Here is an 18,419-nt window from a genome sequence, read left to right on the forward strand (position 1 = left end):
GGTGCCTTGGCCCGCACGTATTTTTAGAGCGTGATGTTGGGAAAAGGAGACCGTGCTCATTAACCTGCACAGCCAGGAATAACAATTGCCTTCCATCAGGACCTCATGAATAAGTCGCACCATCTGATTTAGTTATTTATATCCTTCCTGCTGGTAAATTAATTAATGTTTCATTTGCAGCGCAGGCAGCCCGTAAAACTGCTTCTCCCAGCTCTGGCAGTGGGCACGTTGCAATGTCAGCTCTCCAAGGGGCGCCTCCCCAGGAGGTGGCTGCTGGGCACCTCCGCGGGGCACGGGTACAATGCAGAGGGGCTTCTTGCTCTGCCCGCTGGGTCTTCAGCAACACTCGGGGAGATTCCCATGGGCAGGGAGGTGGGAAGGTGCCCGTCCTCTTGTGCTGCTGATGGCAGCAGTGCCATGGGCTGCGGAGAGCTCAGCAGCCACAGCGGGGAACCGGGCAGAGGCACGGGACTCTGGTGCGCTGTTGGATGAAGATCAGCAGCTGGACAAACAAACTGAACCCCAAGGTGATGGATGCACATGGGGATGGACCCCCCTCTGCTTCCCAAGCACCGTGCACAATTGTTTGGAGGCTTTATAAGGCAGCATTTAATGCAAAATATTTTTGCCAGGTGAACCGGCTGGAACGCCAACGCCGCCTCCCCTGTGGCTGCTCCAAGTGGCACGGAGGTGCCCCCATCGTCCCCTCTGCAGGTGTCACTGCCAGCCCTGTCCCCGTGCTCCAGGAGTGCGTCCCCACACAGGGAGAAGGGCGGGCAGCTGCCTGCAGCCTGCCTCTGCTTTGATTATTTGCTTATGGCATCCTAATACGCCCAATTATTTTTCAATGCAGACAGTTGCGGTTCATTTGCTTCGCCATCAGGCAGGGGCTTGCAGGAAGTATTCTAATGCTGGCCACGTTTTAATTTCCTCCGAGAATGGCACATTTTACGTGTGCTAGGTACAGATGAGCTTGGATCCAGCTCCGGGACCCCAGCAGGTCCCCACCATCCCATGGGAGGAGGTGTCCCAAGGCAGCTCTGCACACCACTATCCCCTCCAACCTTCCTCAGCACTGTGCCCATCATAAAAATCTCTCTACAGGTGATCTCAAGCTTCCTGTGCTTCCAAAACCAACTGCAACATGCTGATGTGGGCTGTTTGTTTTATTTTAAGTGATTACCCATGGTTTTTCCATGCCTTATTTGGGATGCCAAGGCTGAGCCAAGACGAAGCCCACCCCAAGAGCTGGAGCTGTGCTCTCTAAGGCAGCGGTGCCAGACCAGGGTGGGTTTTCCTTGGTCCTCATTTTTGGGATGCTCCAAAGAAAGTGATGAGCAACATCTATGCTCCTTCTGCTCCCAGCCCCTCCTCTGACAAATTTGGGTACATCCAATTTTGGGCATTTTCTTGTTTGGATGACGTTGTCCAGGGGTGTCCATGTGCACGGATGTGCGCACCGCAGCTCGCCCTGCTCGTAGCCCCCGTAAACCGTGGTAATAAAGCACGTGCTAGAGAGATGTCACCGGCAGGGTTGTTAATGCGTGAGCCTAATGAATATGAATGGTCTCTTCATAAATGTAGCTTTGTGTCATTAAATTCCTTCACACCTCACTGATCATGGAAAGGTTACTCAGAATTAAATGTAAATCACATATTTACTGGTACGAAACAGATCAGCGTGTCGTTTTTAAAAAACATATAATTTAATAATGGTGCAATCTTCCCCCAGCCAGGCTTGCGTGATGGATTCGTGGCACTCTGTCGCTTGGGGTTTTCACTGGAAGGTGATACAGATCTCACATTATGGGCAATTTACACCGTTTTCTTTCCAAAACAGTAGACCTCAGTTCTTAATCATGTCAGTGGCCCAGAAATGAAAGGAGTTATTTCACCCATGTCACTCCATATAATTAAAAGATTAAGGAATGTCTTCCATTGTGCTATAAATTAATGGGCTGGGGGCTGGCGGAGCACGGGGAGAGCTGGGCTGGGGAGAGGAGCAGGGCTGCCGAGCACCGCAGGACCAGGGCATCCCTCCGTGGGTTTTGCTGCAAAAGCACAGGGCTGTGTGCTTGTTCCACATCGTGCCTGGTCCCCTCCTGGTGGGGCTTTTCGGGGCATTTTGGGGGCTTTTTGGGGGTGCAGCTGCAGCTCGTCCTGCGCCAGCACAGACGGCTCAGCGTGGATCAGGCCAAGCAGGGCATTTTTAAGAAGCTCTAAGGAGCCGTCCCAGCTGCCCGCCAGCAAAGCCCCCTAACAGACTGCTTTAAACAGCAGCAGCACGTCTTAGCTTGTAAGGGAGAGCTGATTAGTAATTAAATGGCTTTCAAAAATAAAACCATTAAGACTAATCCCATCAAATTTGGAGCTTCACCCAGGCAGCTCTTATCAGTTATTGTCCCACCTTGCAGTTTCCAAAGGCCGGGCTGCCGGCAGCTGGGGGAATTTTGTGCAGGTGTCCTGCTGGGGCACGCTCCTGCTGCTCCCCTGTCCATGGTAGCCCAAAGGGGGACAGGTCCCATCCCTCCTGGCACGCACCATGGCAGTGCCACCAGTTTTGCATCCTCTGATCCCATGGGGCCAGGGACCAGCACCGGTGCTGGTGATGGAGACCCGAGCAGGTTTGGGTAGGGGCAGCAGCAGCCGGGCCCTGCCTAATCCTGCTGAAGTCACCAGCAGCCCCGTAGCAAACCACAGGTTTCAGCCGCAGCACGTCATTATTTCCCTCCAAGTATCAATAATTTCAGGGTTAAAGAAACAAAAGCTTTTTTGCTTGTTTGTATTTTTCCCCTCATCAATACTGGGGCCAGGCAGGCCACTTCCAGACAGTCCCCGGGGCCTACTCAGCTATTAAAGATAGAAATTATATCTTCATAACCCAGGATATTGCTGCTCGCTTATTTATGACTTGCTCCATTTCAAGAATATTTATTCTAGACAGGGAGCCTGATAATTTTCATCCAATCTACTTCTCATAGCTCAGGGCAAAAGAATGGAACAGCTCAATTGAAAGAGCACTTTCCCATTATTGCCAGGTAAGGGCAGAGCAAGCTGATCTCATTTCTGCCCTGAACTCGCTAGCACCACTGGATTCAGCTCCTTTTTTTTTTTTTCTTTCTTTCTTTTCTCTCTTTTTTTTTTTTTCTTTTTAATTCATCGAGGAATGGCAGCCCACACAACCACTTAAAGGAAGTACTGCATAAATCCCAGTGCAGTAATTACCCATTTGGAAACATGACGCTTTATAGGAGAAGCGGCATCGTGCCAGGATGCTCAGCACGCTACTCCTACTCCAGCTGAAATCCTCCCAGGGCTTGTAGGCAACAGTTAGCGTCTGCAGTCGCAGCCTAATAAAACTAAGCCATTGCAGCTGGGGCAGGAGAGCTGCAGCAGAAAGCTGCCTAGGTGTGGAAAAGCCCTTTATGGTCACGGACTGGAGGAGGAACCGAAGGACCCGCAGCCATTTGGGGACACAACGGATTCACCCTGCTCTGCGTGGCTCAGCTCAGCCTGGCTCAGTGGCCAACACCGACTGCAGCCCCAAAAGCACCGCCTGTCCCCGGGACTGCACCCAGACCTGAGTGATGCCCCCTAAAATAGGTCAATGCCCCATAAAATCTGCCAATGCCCCGTAAGGTGGAGTGATGCACCATAAGACAGATCGATGCCCCATAAGATGGGTCGATACCCCATAAAATCTGTCAATGCCCCCATAAGGTGGATTGATGTGCCATAAGACAGATCAATGCCCCATAAGATGGGTCGGTGCCCTGTGATCCCCACAAGGTGGATCAATGTTCTGTAAGACAGCTCAATGCCCTAAAAGATGGGTCAATGCCCCATAAGGACGATCAATGCTCCATGAGATAGCTCAATGCCCTAAAAGATGGGTGAATGCCCCATAAGGTGGATCGATGCCCCATAAGACAACTCAATCCCCTAAAGCTGGGTTGGTGCCCCATAATGTGGATCGATGCCCGGAAACCCAGCAGCTTCAGGCTTTGAGGGGAGCGTTGGATTTGCTCCAGCAGCGAGCCCATCCCCACGTCCCCATGGGGATGTCCATGTCCCACAGCACCACAAACCCCCTGCTCCGACAGCACCGCTCACACAGACCCAAACCCTGCTAACCAGGCAGGCAGAGCTAAGAGAATGGGCCAAAAAAAGTGTTGCAGTCGTGTTTTCCCCCTGGCTGCATGGGGAGCGGGCACCCAGCTGGCACAGGGACCTGATCCAGCCCGGGGACAGCCCCCATGGCACAGCCACGAGGCCGGGGAGCGCCGTCCCCCTCCTGCCGCGTGCCTTAAATGTCAAAGCCAATGAAGTGTTGAAAAGGCTTTATTGCTTTTTGTGAAGCCGATTAGGAATATCTTCTGCTAGGTAAAGAGTAATATTGCAATATGAAGGATCGGGGAAGTTGGAGGCAGCACTGTGTGAATTCCCTGCAGAAACCTCTGTTCTCGCAGCCAGAACAGTTATCAAAAAGACAATTTAAGCAGCATTGCGCTCTAACTAGCTGGAGGACATGGGAGCCGGTCCTGTATAGCAATGTTTCAGCCTGTAGTAAATGAAATTGCAAAAAAAATCAGCTTTCCTTCCTGATCTGCAGGGGGTGAAAGTGCCAGAAGGGCTGGGTTTTTTATAACCATGAGCTCAGCCCTCGCTCCCTGCCAATGTGCGAGCTGCCCCTCGGAAACCGTGCCGGGCACTGCCCCCCGAGCGAGCTGCTCTGCTCCTCCCAGCCTGGTGCATCCCAAGCCCTGCGCTCCGAGGAGGAGGATGGAGCAAGCCCGTGGCTTTTCAGCTCCCCTTGAGTGCACACAGACAGCGCCTGCCACCCCTGGCCACCAGCAAGGCACCCAAATTAAAGGAGATGCAAAATGGAGAACCTCGCTAAACGAAGAGCAGGCGCATGCAGTCTAGATGTGATGTCCTAGAGGAGTGATGTCCAGCAGGCTTTGCACAAATTGCCGTGTTTCTAGGAGCAGCAGTTTCAGAAAGCCACCAGCCAGCCTGGCAGAACCCCAGCAGCTCCACGGGCAGAGCCCCTTTGCAGATCCCCCCTGCTCAGGGGTAAAAGCACAGCTGCTCCCCCTGCACCCAGCACCCAGCGGGGCTGTCCCTGCATCGTGAGCCCTGAGCATCACTGCCAGCCCCGCAGGGCCCTGGTTCTCCCTCAGCTTCTTCATCTGCTCTCCTCGGGGTGCAATCCTGTCTGAAGAGCGGTGCTGGAAAAGCAGCACCAGGTTAATAGCTCTGGCAGCCAGTGAGGACCCGGGGAGGCCTGTGCCAGTCCTCGCTGTCAATGAGCATTATTTACGGAGCACCCTGAGCTCACCCTGTGTTTTGGAACAACACCACGACGGTCAAATCCAGCCCCCGGTGAGGTCTGTGGGCAGCAGAAAGCCATTTCCACTGGCTTTGATGGGAGCTGGACCGAGCCCCGAGGCTCTGATGACATGGATTTACAGCAAACATTGCCATTAGAGAAATGATAGCTTCCCGGCTGGAAATTACTTACAGACACATCGAGGGGAAAACTCCCTCTATTTATTCCCTGGGCAGGCAAAACTGAAAAGTCTGCAGCTGAAGCCCTGGTGGCATCCCCGGGGCCCCCCATGCACCTCCCTTTTTGTGCAAAGCAAACCCACGGGGAATGCGCAAAGTGGTCGTGGTGATGGATGGATGGGAGCGCATTTTCTGGGTTTTTACAAACTTCCAGCAAATGAATGCTGCTGTCTCTGTGCCACTGGTGGAGGAGGGGGAAGTGGTCTGTGGGGTTTTGGTGATGTTGTAGGTTTCAGCCCCTCCTGGGATGACCCATGGCTGCAGGCAGGTGCTGAAAAGCAGTGACCCCTGACAGGGTCAGATGGTTTGCGCCCCAGAAAGGGTCCTTCCAGTGTCCCGGGAGCTCCTCCAGCTGGAGGTCAGGCTGGGAAAATCCCCTAAAAGCAATGGGGACTGCGTCGTTGGTGCTTCTTTAAGGAAAGCTGGAAGGGGCTGTTTGTTTTCCCAGCAGCGGGCACGAAGCTTTGCCTCTGCTTGCTCCCTGCTCCCGCAGCTTTCCCAGGAAAGCCCAGCCCTCGCTGGCGCTGCTGGGCAGTTTCGGAGCCCGGTCCGCGGACTCGCTCACACCTCCTCTAAAGGGAAAGCTCATTAAATTGTTGATCCAGGGATGCTTTATCCAGAATCTCAAATTCTTATTAGAGGCGTTAATTAAAACAATGGCAGATCAAAGCACAGCCAAGCATCTCATTTCGGGCGGTCCCTCCTCCTCTGCTTGGCACAGCCTTTGTTCTCCTGGCTCTGAGGCCATTGCGCCGCTCCTTCCCCAAGCGAAGAAGAGCCTGCAGGAGCAGCTGCAAGGGCACCAGGGTGACCTCTTGGTGTGCAGGCAAAGAAAAATCCCAAGATTTCCACCTCCAGGCAGGTGAATTTTTCTCTGAGGCAGCCAGGACCGGGCTGCCTTTTCTCCCCCCTGCAGGCACTCATGCGGAGACAAACTGCTAAATCTGCTCGCTGCAGCCCGGAGCACGGCAAAGCGCCTCGTCCTGCATGGCCGGTTTAATAGCAGCCCTGATAGACTGCGTGTTCGTCCTTGACCAGCAATTAGCAAGTGCCTGGTGCGATGAGCATCTCCGCTGAACTCCTCTCCCTGCTCTTCCAGCTGCTGCTTATTAATGTTTGTGAGCGCAGCTAAAGCAGAGGGCAGCCCGACCCAGGGAAATGGGCAAGCTTTTATTAGCGCTGCAGATAATTACATTTAATAAGGACACTAGCTTTTCCCACACCAGATAGCTGAACCATCAATCTTCCCTTTAATAATAAAACCCTCTCCGAGCCATTTGCATTCACTGTTCCTTCTGCAGCGCCCCATTACACGCGTGTTACCACCCCAGCTCCTGCAGCGTGCCCGTCCCCGTGCCCCGCGCCCAGGGCTCGCAGCCACCCAGGCACACGTCGTGCACAACTTTGGGGTAACTCGGTGGCTTTATGGACTCCAGAAGAATTACCCACAGAATTAACTCACACCGACAGGACTGCATCTTTGTAGGATGGCGTTTGCAGGAGGACACAGAGGACTGCTTACCAGCGGGGACTTTTAAGGAAGAGCGGATGGGGTCTTTAGAAATAGAAATAAACTCGCTGTGTGTATGTTGGGAAGCACAGGGCCTCTCAGCAGGAAGGAAAAATAACGTATAAATGAATAGCAGTGCAGCAAACATTCGTCTTTAAAGCTGAAACCGGGGAGTAGAGCTGAGGGTACTGCGATTCCCTACAGAAAGGAAGAGGTCGGAGCTGGCACCCACAGCCCCAGCCTGTGCCCTGTGCTGGGACCTCGTGGAGCCGCCTTTTGCTGACACAGCCGCCCTTCTGCTGGGCCAAACGCTTCCGTTTTGCAGCCCCACGCTGTGGGTTTCTTCTCTTTGTGCAGGAAGGCAGGGGTGCCCCTGTTCTCGCAGGACAGTTGTGGCCACAAGCCCGGCGTGCTGGAGCTCTGGGTGCCAGGACGGGTGCTCCCATGGCAAGCATCCCTCCCAGATCCCTCCCCGGGGCTGCCCCCAGCCAGCTCTAACTGTGCTGCCTGTTTCGAGGGCAAAATGCTGGTGCTGGGAGCAGGGTGGGCTTTAATCCACCCGGGGCACGGGGAAGCTGCTGCTGGCAGCTCCGTGCAGCGGGACCAGCGGCGGTGCGAAAACCACAGCGGTGTGAAGACAAAATGATTAAAAGGTGAGAGACCGGGCTGTGCCGGCCAGGCAGAGGGCTGCTCACATAACTGAGCCTTGTTTCACGGGTCTGGGGACCAGCCCAGAGAGCCAGCAGCCAGCAGTGGTGCTCTGCAGCAACACAGCACCACGCGCAGCCAGCCTGGGCGAGAGCTGGGGCCAGCGGGCAGCTGGGGAAATGAGAGCGATGCACTGCCAGGGCTCCAACAGAGGGCCAAAGCAGGGATCTGCTACTGGGAAGTGATTTTTCACCCACATCAGCAAATTGCAGCTTTAGAAGTGGATCAGGATGAAGTTGTGGAGGAAAAAAAAAACAAACATTATTTGCTCTCATATTTGTGTTTGGTGGCACCTCCAGCACCAAGCCTGGCTGCGCCCTGCAGGTCCCGCTGCAAGGTCTGGTGCTCCCCAGGCCCGGGGAAAAGGAGATTTTCTGCATAGTCATCTGCATGGAGCCCGTAAAACTGCCTGTTCCTGCAGGAGGCAGCTCTACCTCCTCCCCAAGAGGATAACCCAAACGGAGAGCCTGCCAGGGGGCCGGGCAGCCAGGAGACCCCTCTCTCCATTCTGGCCTCAGCCCCGCACCTCCTCTCCCACCACCCCACACCACGAGTGCCTCCGCAGCCCCTCCTCAGCCCAGCTGCCTTACAAACCCCCCAAACAGCCCCGTGGGCCCCACTGGGTGCAGGACCCGAGTGCACATCTGCACTTGTCCCCTTTCCGTGTTCCCACGCCCGAGCCCCGTGCGCATCTGGCGGCGCGCTGCGGGTCCCGGGAAGCCGCCGGCCGCTCCACGCGGCACAGCGAGTGTCGTCGGAGGCGTAAGTGCTTCCAGATTCAAAGCTGCAGCACGCAGGATCGGCCTTCCCCTCATCATGTTTGCAGGCAGGTTTTACATATGGGTATCCACAGCTTTTTTTTTTTTCTTTTTTTTTTTTCCCCCCTTCTGAGACGACTTCCAAAGCAAGCGATCGCACCATATGTTTCTAACACTCGTATCGAATCCTGTCCTTTAATGAGAATAAGTGTAGAGCGAGAGGAGTCATCTTCTTGTTAGCTTCAGGACACAGGAAAAGCAGAAATTGTCTTGCAATAGCTCCTCTGTAATAAAAAGGAAAAAAAAAAAAAGGCAGAAATCCATGTGCTGGAATTCATTTATTTCTTTTTATCTACTGTGAGAAATGATAAAACACAACTTGGCAGGAGTCACCCCTGACACATTATCTCTGCAGCTCTCTACCCGATAATCCCCGCCGAGGCTCCGTGCCGCCCCCAGCTCGGGACCCCACCAGCCGGCCCCAGCGCCCCCGAGCACGGCCGCGAGCCTTTCTGCTGGCCCCGTGGCCACCAGCTCATAAAGATTTGTGCAGCAGCTCCTCCCCCAGCCCTGCTGACGTTACGGTTTCTGCAGCCTAGCAGGCCACTTTTTTCAAACTTTCTAATTCCGTTCATTAATCATTTAGAGAAATGTGCAATTACTCGAGTCCAATTACAGAAAATGTGCAACTACTTGAGGCCCATTATAAGCCGGGATGAAATGCCAAGAACTTGATTAGAGCGAAACCACCGCCAGCCCCATATACTTTAAAAGAAAATATTGTGTGTTGTCCTAGAGGGTGAAAAGAAATCACAATTTATTTACGCACAAATGTGTCTAACCATCGCTGACAATATGGGAAACCTTCCCTATCGGCCCTACCGTGATCTCGGCGTTCCCTTAAGGAAGGGATGTCTCTCCCTTAATTAAAACAAGGCCTGAACTTACTGTAACCTCCTGATTTCATAGCGAGAAGCTGCTCTGATTTTTCCAGCGGGTTTATAATTACCCCACGAGCCGACGGCTTTCCAGCAGCGCCTTTTACTGCTCGCCGGGGCCGCGATGCTGGGGCAGGGGCTGCGCCTCCCCTTCCCCGGCCAGCATTTCTCCACGGCTCCAACCTCGGGACCCGCTGGGCCGCGCTTTGTTTGCAGGCTGTGAGGATGAAAACAGGAATAAGGAATGATGTGCGGTTCCCTTACGGCTCCGGCGGGACCTGGCCTCTCTAATCTTTGCAACCAATTGGCTTTCTTCGGTAATCCGTAATTACACAAACTGTCTCCTATGCAAATCATAAACGTCTCAATCAATCAGCGGTAACAGCCCATCAGATGCGAGGGCTGCGCACAAAGAGCGAGCTCGCATGAGGCAGCGCGGATTTATGCCACATGTGGCTCCTAAACTCCTCTTATTTAGGTCAGCATCTCCCGTGTGTTGTCTGGGGGAGTGCGAGGTATTACTGCTTATTAGGGATTAAGCCGAGATTTACGGGCCCTTCTTAGCCTGTGCGTGTGTGGGGGGGGATGCTCGGACGCTCCCCGCCACGAAAGTCTGAGGTTTTCGAGGAGAATCGTGAGCCAAGGGGCTTAGGGAGGTGAATTAATGCACTGGCCCTCTGTAGCTCATCCAGAATAAAAATCCCTTATAAAAGTATAATTTTCTTCTTGTTACTCATGATTACAAAATAATAAGATTGTTTAAAAATCCAATAGAATGGATGTCAATATTGGCAGGAGATGTAATTGTGAAGCGCGCGCCAGCCTTCCGTGGCTTTTCTTAATTTTAATTAGGATAAAATTTACTAATCTTACAGGGTTTACAGAAGTAGGTTTGCCAAGAGGCCATCAATTGATCTGAACGATATTGGCTTCCTTTTAAGAGCCCCTTGCTAACTGCTATGTAAAGACTGGGCTTTTAGCTCCTTTCTCAGATCATCTCTGCAGCTTTTTTGGCATGTCAAAAGGCCAGATGTTTTTTATTTGAGAGCAAATTGACACGTTAAATTACATTGTGCAAACAGTAAAGCCAGCCATGAGTAAACAGGCGACGAGGATTCATTGAATTTTATGGGTCGCAATAATGTTTATGTAATTTAACAAATTTATGCTTCGTGTCAGCTTTACCACAAGAGTTATTCATTCCAAAAGGAAAAACAACTTACATTACAGCCCCCATATTATTCTGCCTTGGAGCCAATCAAAAGCAAAACAAGCTTTAACATGACAATTGCATAGGGGCATGTGTATGCGTGCACACGATAATGTATATCGGGTAAGTTAAACACAGGCTGTGGATATTGCTCGATTTGTGTTTTTTTAATTCTAATTTGATTACTTTTCTATCATCCAGCCAGAATACAAACAATGGGGAGGATTTCTGCCCAGCCAAGTATCGCTCCAGTGTTAGTAATACAGATATATGCTCCGTGCGCTGCTTTCAGAAGGTCATGTTGATTTTTACCATAATGCATTTTCCAGGTCCCTGGGAACCCACAGCAGATTTAGCAGGAATCCTCTATGAATCAGGCTGTCTTCGCTCTCCAGTGAAGTGTATACCTAGCCTGAATTTCACTGGCAATGAACCATGCCTTAATATTACAAACTCTTCTGGCTATTTAAATGCAAAATCACATCAGACTTCAGGGCAAGGCACCGAAGTCAAGCAGGCTGGCTCGGTGCTGGCAGGGTTTATCACATCACTCTCATTAATGCACTTTAACACCTTGTGGGCTCTGGGACGGGCCAGCAGCGGGCGATGCTCCCCGGGGGGAGCCGGGGCTGCCATGCCCGGCGCAGCGCGGGTTAACAGGAGAAAGTTCTCATTTTGGAGCAATGAGGCGTGCTAAGCTAATCAGACCTCTAAACTGGCATCAATAATAAATGGCTCTCCACCAGCACAGAGCAATTATCAATAGCAGTCGCTGCTGGAGGGGCTGGATGTGGCCAGGCTCTCGCGCAGGCGGCACAGCGCGCAGCGGTGCTCGCTGGCAGCCCCAGGAGAAGCCCCGGGGAGCGATGCAAGGCTTCTTCCCACACTCACAGGGCACCTGGCCATGGCCCTGCTGGAGCCCTCCCAGCAGAGAGAGCCCCCAGGGAAGGGCCAGGGGCAGCACAACCCGGGGGCACCGCTGCCTGCGCCCCTTGGTGATGCAGCCCCCGGCACGGCTGGGGGACGGGGAGCGCTCGGAGAGCCAGGGCCAGCAGGTCCTGGAAATGCAAAGCTTGGATTTACCCCATGGACTCCTCTAAGCTGAGACCATGAGGAGGTCCAGGGCTCCTCGCCAAGAGGATGGAGAGGTCTCCAGCTCGCCCTGCTCGTAACGCTGCCTTTGGGGTGGTGAAACTGGAGCAAGCCAGCTCTGGGCTGGACTCCGGCCCCATCGGCCAAGCAGGAAAAGCTTCCTCAAAGGCTTTCTCACCCTGCTAAGTACTGACCCACTTCTAACAATTCTCAGAAGCCACCAGCGGGACGGAGGTGCTGTGGGGCAGGGGGAACACCTCTCCTGGTGCCTCACATTTTGTTGGTTTAACAGAAGCACCAGCCCCCAGCTCGGCGCTCTTCGTGGTGCAGGTTTTCCTGGTCGGTCCCTCTCCATTTGGGACGACATCGGCAGGGAACGGGGCTGAAACCCATCTCTGTATCTCAATGGCATCCAATACAGCCTTGAAGGAGAACTGTTACGCAGGATGTGAAGAGGGAACTAAGGGTTATTGCTGTCAATATAATTAATTTCGAGCTAATTTGAGCATCTGATTAAGTTTAGCATTACCATAAAAACTAAACTGCTATTTAAAACCAGAGAAGGGTTTATTAAATAAGTGCTGGAATGCAACAGAAAGCAAGATGAAGGTAATAAAGTCACTTAAAGTAATAAAATTAAGTGAATGCTAGAGATATCCTTTGATGGATCTTTCCTTTACCCTTCCCTGGGAACAGAGATCTTTCTTCCTCGGCTATATTTTCTACACAGACCTCCGAAATTCTTGTGGGTCTTTCCAAATCTTTACATGAACAAAATACATGGAAAAAAAAATGGAATCAGTCAATAGAAAGATTTTCTCCTGAAATAGAGGAGAGGACCCCGGGGAGGAGAGCCACATCGCCCAGCTGGGGCTGGGTGCCTGCACAAGGTCACGCACAGCTCCGGGCGCTCCCAGCTCACATCCCCTGGGAACACAGCCTGGGGAAGGGATGGCAGTGGGGTCACCCTCAGCCTGCTCCTTTGGGATGCCTCCTGCATCAGGCTCCTGTGTGTAATAAAGCATGAGCCCAGCGAGAAAACGGGTGGTGAAAACCCCACGGGGCTTCTACTGCTGCGCCAGAGCTGCCCAGGACAACTTCCCCTTCTCCTCTAGGTTCGTGTCATCTGGAGGAAACACTTATTTACTCTGAAGGCCACAGAAGCCTTAAAATGCAAAGCCTGAGATAACGCTGATAGGATCACACAGACATCCAAATTAATTTATACTGCTGTCCTAAGCAGAAGTGACTCACCGATAGCAGAGGAACGCCGGCCCTCGGTTAAGCGGGGCCCGTGCCAGGATGCTGAGCGCTGGGTGGCAGCCGAGGGTGGGCTGATGCTCACCAGCTCTGCTCGGTGCCCACTCCTCTGCTGGGAGCCCCAGAACTGCCCCAGGATGGAGGAAAGTGAAGGAGGAGAGTGCCACGGTGCTGGAGAGCAGCCAAGACCCGGGTGGATGCTCTGAGCTGGAGCTGGGAGAGGAGGGTGGGAACTGCTCTGGGAGCGCAGGGGAAAGTCCCGTGGGTGGCCTCGCGCCCCCAGGGCTTCCTCCTGCATCTGCAGAGGGACCTGCAGCAGGGAGAGTGTCCTGGCAGGCCCGTGGCACCTCTCTAGCTCAGCAGAAATGTCCTGGACACCTCCCTTCACCCACATCAAGCCCATAAAGGCGTCGGGATGCAGGGCAAATAATGACACCATAATTAACGGTGGGGCTGTGGGCACCCCGACTGCACCGCCCTGCCTTTCATCACGGCATCTTCTACGAGACTTCTCCAAACTCCACACAGTCTAGCAAGGCTTGTCCCGTTGTTGCAGCAGGCAGTGGGGCCCCACTGCTCCCCTCCGCCCCCCAGATTTCTCCCCAGGCTCAGGGAGAGCAGACGGAGGAGGTCGCACTGACAGCCATCAGGGTTTTATGTAGTTCAAGCAAATGCTGAACTCCGTTTTGAGCCCCAACCTCCCCTCCTAAGGTTTCCATTTGGCACCGGGGCTTGCTGGTAACTTCCATCGCAAGGCTGAGCACAGTTTGGTTTATAAAACACCACCGCGGGCTGTTTCCTTAATTGATTTCTTTTGTTTCATTCTATTCCTCGAAGATTTGTCAACATTAATTTTTATACACTTAACACTTTGCAAATAGTGGCCAACTTTTTAAAATTAATGAGTCGAGATGGAGATTGAATACCTTCCCTTCCGCACAACTGCAGCAGGGAACTAGCACGGGACGATAGTAAAACATTGTCAGCATTTAATTTGTAAAATTGGAGTTATTAAAAAGTGAATCTGCCAGCAGCCATTGGCGGACGCATTAATGCTGGTGACTGTTATTCTTGCGATTATTCTAGATGAGGTCTTCCTGTTTGCATTTCATAAACCGAAAAGCACCACATTTCCCACAACAACGTGATTTCATCTGAAGTTCGAAGATTCGTGGGTTTCCCAGGGTTCAAGTCAACAAACCAGCAACAAATCACATTTGTAGTAAATTCCTGGGAAGAAGCCGGCTCTTCCAGGCTGCGAGCTCCGAGCGGCTGTGCCCTTTAACTGCGTGCAGCGTGTCAGCCGTGATAAAGCATCAGTAACTAAAACTAACAGAGCCGGTGCCAAGTCCTAGCGAGAGCCTCCTCCCAAGGAACACGGCGTTTTGATGCTGGGAGCATATCGTGTGTTTATAAGACCCGCTCTGAAAATACATTTTTGAGATAGCTTATATTAAAGTGCAATTACAGGTTAAGTAACGAATTGGCTTGCTGCCTGCTACAGAGAAACGCGCTGTGACAATCAGATAATGCTGGAATTAAACAAGATGGCAACAGCTACTGCAAAAGGAAAGGCAGCGAGCAGCCCGCTGCTCCGGGGGGTGACTTCATCCCGGCAGGGACGCGGGGCTCCGGCCGGCGCTGCCGCTGCGGCTGGGAACAACGGGGACCTTTGAGAGCGTGCACCGGGTGACACAGCCTAATTCCCAGGAAAAAAAAAAAAAAAAAAAAAAAAGGCTCCTCTCCACCAGCCAAGCCCCGGCTCTCGTGCAGCGGAGAGATGCCGGCTGTCGCCAAGGAAACCGGAGATTGCTGGAGAGATCTCCAGCGCTGGCTGCCTGCTTCTCCCTCGAGGGAAGGGGATGTTCGCAGTCGAGTGGCACTCCAGCGGCCGCCATGCGCGCTCCTTGAGACAGGGACACCACTCCATCCCGGCACAGGAGGACACTTGCGGAGAGGCTCCTCCGCAGCCGCTTCCCACCTCGGTTCCCTCCTCGTTTCCATGCAGCGATGGGGCTCGAGGTGCAGCCACCGCGGTGCCAGAGCGCCCATGCAGATGTCTCACACCCGGGTACTGCACCCAGGGCAACTGGAGGAGGTGCAGAGGAGGTGCACGGGGGGACAGCAGGCCCCTGGGGTGGCTGAGACAAAAGCCATGGCAGCAGCGGGACAGCCCAGGAGGAGGCAGGGATGTGAGGGAGGGCTGTGAAGCTCTGGGTGCATGGAGGCAGCGAGCGGGGCTCAGGGATTCACCCAGTGATGGCACACGGGGACATCCCTCCACCTCATCCCGAAGGTTTAATTCTGCTTCTTCACCCGTAAGGTGGAGAAATGGCTGGCACAGGCAGTGCTCACCACCATGCTTCACCTCTTCCTGGGGGTTTGATAACGCCGGGACCACCTACCCAAAAATGCAGAGCCTGACGGGTCCTGTGGTGGCTTTGCCACCACTGAGGAGCAGCAGCACAGCCCAGTCCTGCCTTGCATGCTACAGGACAAGACCTTCCTGCAGGATTTACCCCCGTGGCACACAAAACCTCTCGTTTCTCCACTGCCAAAAGTGGTTTGGACAGCCGACGACAGGAGAGGCTCGCGAAGCCTTCGCAGGCTCGGCTCAGGAGGTTTTCTCAGTGCTTCAATCCCAATCTAGATCAAAATCTGCAGAGCAGCTCCTGCCCGGGCTGGCCCAGGCGGGGTGTGAGGAGCAGCTGACGGCTCGGCGCATCCTTCCCCCAGCAGCCCGGTACCAACCTGCAGCTCCCAACATTCGCTCGTGCCATAATTGCATTCATCCGCTTCCATTTTTGAAACAACGGGGAAGTTAGCAAAAGCAGAATACTTAAGCGCAGCTAGTTCTCAGCGATATAATTCTCTTTAATCTTTTAAGCATTTGACAGTATTTGCTTGAAAGAAGGAGCAACAAGTACATAATTATTGCACTAATTAAGCTGCCAAAACACAAGCATGCTGCAAGAGCACCTTTGAAACAGTGAGCTCTCGATTCATTAGCATCTGCTGTAAGCTTATTAATCACCTAACAGGCAATTAGCAAGCTGTTACTGTTTGAGACTAGTATGTAAATAAATTCTTGGGTTAATTTCTTCCTCTGATAATAAAGAAAACATTATGAAAATTAGCTAAGCGACAATGTAAATGATCTTGACTGTTAATTATATGATGGTGTTACATATGCGGCCGCCGTACACGAGATAAGGGATGCACCTCTCACTTTGCGTACTGGTTTAAAAATAAAATTGTTGACATAGGTAATAGGAAGGCTTTCTGCATTAGAGTCACAGATGTTTGCCTTTAGCTAACCAAAATGAACTGCCGAACGACTGACACTGCAAAATTAGCAGCCGGGTTTATTTGCAGCCAGCGCCAGCCGGCGCCGCTGCGCAGAGCCTGGTGTGCAGATCCCTGGTGGTGCCGCGGGGACGGGGCTAGGGGGGTGCAGGGGGTAAAAGGGGGGTGCAGGGGGTGGGTACAGGGGTGGGTGAAGGGGTGGGTGCAGGGGTGGGTGCAGGGGTACCCATGTGCTAGGAGGCTGCATCGTGCACCGGCACTAAGACCACCTTTTGCTCAGTGTCTGGGCATCCAGACCTCCACGGGGATGAAAATGAATAAAATTAGTGTGAAATCTGAAGCAGAACCATGCCTGCACAGTGCCAGCCAGCCTTTCAGACCCATTTTCTCCCCGGAAAAGCAGGAGGAGGGAGTTGTTTTGTGGCCTGGATGCGGTGATTTACCTGCGTAGCCATTGATTATCCCTGCCAACCCAGGCTGATGGCATTGACCTGTTATTTATTATTTACCCGGGCAACAAATTGTAAAGCTTTCCCGTCACGTGGCACCATGTGCACTACCAGCTGTGCAGCAATACTCAGCCACCAAAATAAAATAAATGGCAGGGAGCTGTGAAACGGGGTGATTGCTGAGGTGCCGGTGGCACTGCACATGCTGTGAGCAGGGCACCAAGCCCAGCCTGCCCCAAAACAGCCCCGGGATGCAGGGCACAGCCCCGTGCTGATGTCCCATGCTGGTGACCCCACAGGGCAGGGCTGTCCCTCGCTCTGTGCCAGGGCACAGTCCCCAGGCCACGCTGCCAGCACCGGCTCTGGCCCCGTTGATGCTCTGCCAGAGACCAAAGCCCCCAACCACACCGTGCCGTGAGGGCATGTCCCTGGCTGTCACCTCCCACTGACAAAAACCTGCCTCATTACGAGCTCAGCTCTGCTGCGTTCTCTCCCCAAAAACCTCCCAGCTCCTTTAAGCATGCTCCAGCGAAGCAGAAAACTAATTACAGTGAGCTGCGCGCCTGCTCGAGTGAGGAATTACCAGCAGCAGAGGTTACTTAATAATCTTATTAATTTAAACTATTTTATCACCATCTTTTGCCCCATAATTATGCAGACAAAACGCACACAGAATATTTCACAATTAAAAGGTTGAAACAAAAAAAAAAAAAAGATTAAGGGCGAGATGAGGTGCTTTCAAGCAGCTCCAGCGTCCCTGGGCAGGGCAGTGCCAAGCCTGGGTGCTTCTGCCTGCTCCCTGCCCACTCACCAGGCTCTGGTGCCACCAGGGAACCATGCACCAACACCCAAAGGCACTTCACCCTCTGCAAAGAGACTGTGCCTGGTTGCTGTGCCTTGCTGGGCAACAAAAAACACAAAAAAAACCTGCAGCCTTCCCCGAGAGCAGGCATTGGGAGCCCCTGAGGCTGCTGCACCTATTGCTTTTTACCAAAGGAACCCATTTCTTACTGCCTATGATTGTTTTTTGTTTTTTGTTTTTTGTTTTTTCTGTGGCTGCCGTGAAAGAAGGCAGGACACCCGAGCAGCAGAGCAAACCCCAGCTCTTTTACAGGGAATTGCAGCCGTGGCAGAACCCAGCTTCCCCGGACTGGCCCCTGCACGAGGGAGCACCGGGAGCTGCTGTGTTACGGTGTGGCCGTGCATCTGCTGCAGCAGGGGGTGAGGAGACAGCAGAGCCTCGCTGCAAGGCCCCAGGGCTGTTTTTTACGCCACAGAGCAGGGCCTGGGGATCTGCTCCCGGCACTGTGGTCCGGAGCCCTCCCCTCCATCTCTCACTGCTGGCCCCGAGCCTCTCCTTGGCCAGCCTGCCAGTATTTCTTCGTCAGTTGGATCTTGGAGAAGAAAATAATCCAAATATATTGATTTCCTAGCTTGATTTAACTTGAAAACAAAAGCAATAAGCCGTTTGGTTCCAAAATATCATTTTCCATTTCCAGAAGTGAGCGCTGGAGCTTTAGAACAACGGCGTGAAACCAAGAAGACAAGGAGGGAATGGCTTGTAAATGGCTTTTTAGTACAAACAGTGTTTCAGTTTTATGGCCGACGGCTGGAGAT

At 52.9% G+C, this 18,419-nt stretch overlaps 1 long non-coding RNA gene across 1 annotated transcript; it reads right to left on the bottom strand.

Annotated features, from left to right (window-relative positions):
- Positions 1-4,390: 4,390 nt before the first annotated feature.
- Positions 4,391-15,548, bottom strand: LOC140003431 (uncharacterized). Its single transcript, XR_011812022.1, has 3 exons — positions 13,042-15,548; positions 9,496-9,702; positions 4,391-8,831 (listed from the first exon to the last, which is right to left on the bottom strand). It is a non-coding gene; the product is annotated as an uncharacterized lncRNA (long non-coding RNA).
- Between the last annotated feature and the right edge of the window lie 2,871 nt (positions 15,549-18,419).

Source organism: Anas platyrhynchos, chromosome 11 (genome assembly GCF_047663525.1).
Source record: "Anas platyrhynchos isolate ZD024472 breed Pekin duck chromosome 11, IASCAAS_PekinDuck_T2T, whole genome shotgun sequence".
NCBI lineage: Eukaryota > Metazoa > Chordata > Aves > Anseriformes > Anatidae > Anas > Anas platyrhynchos.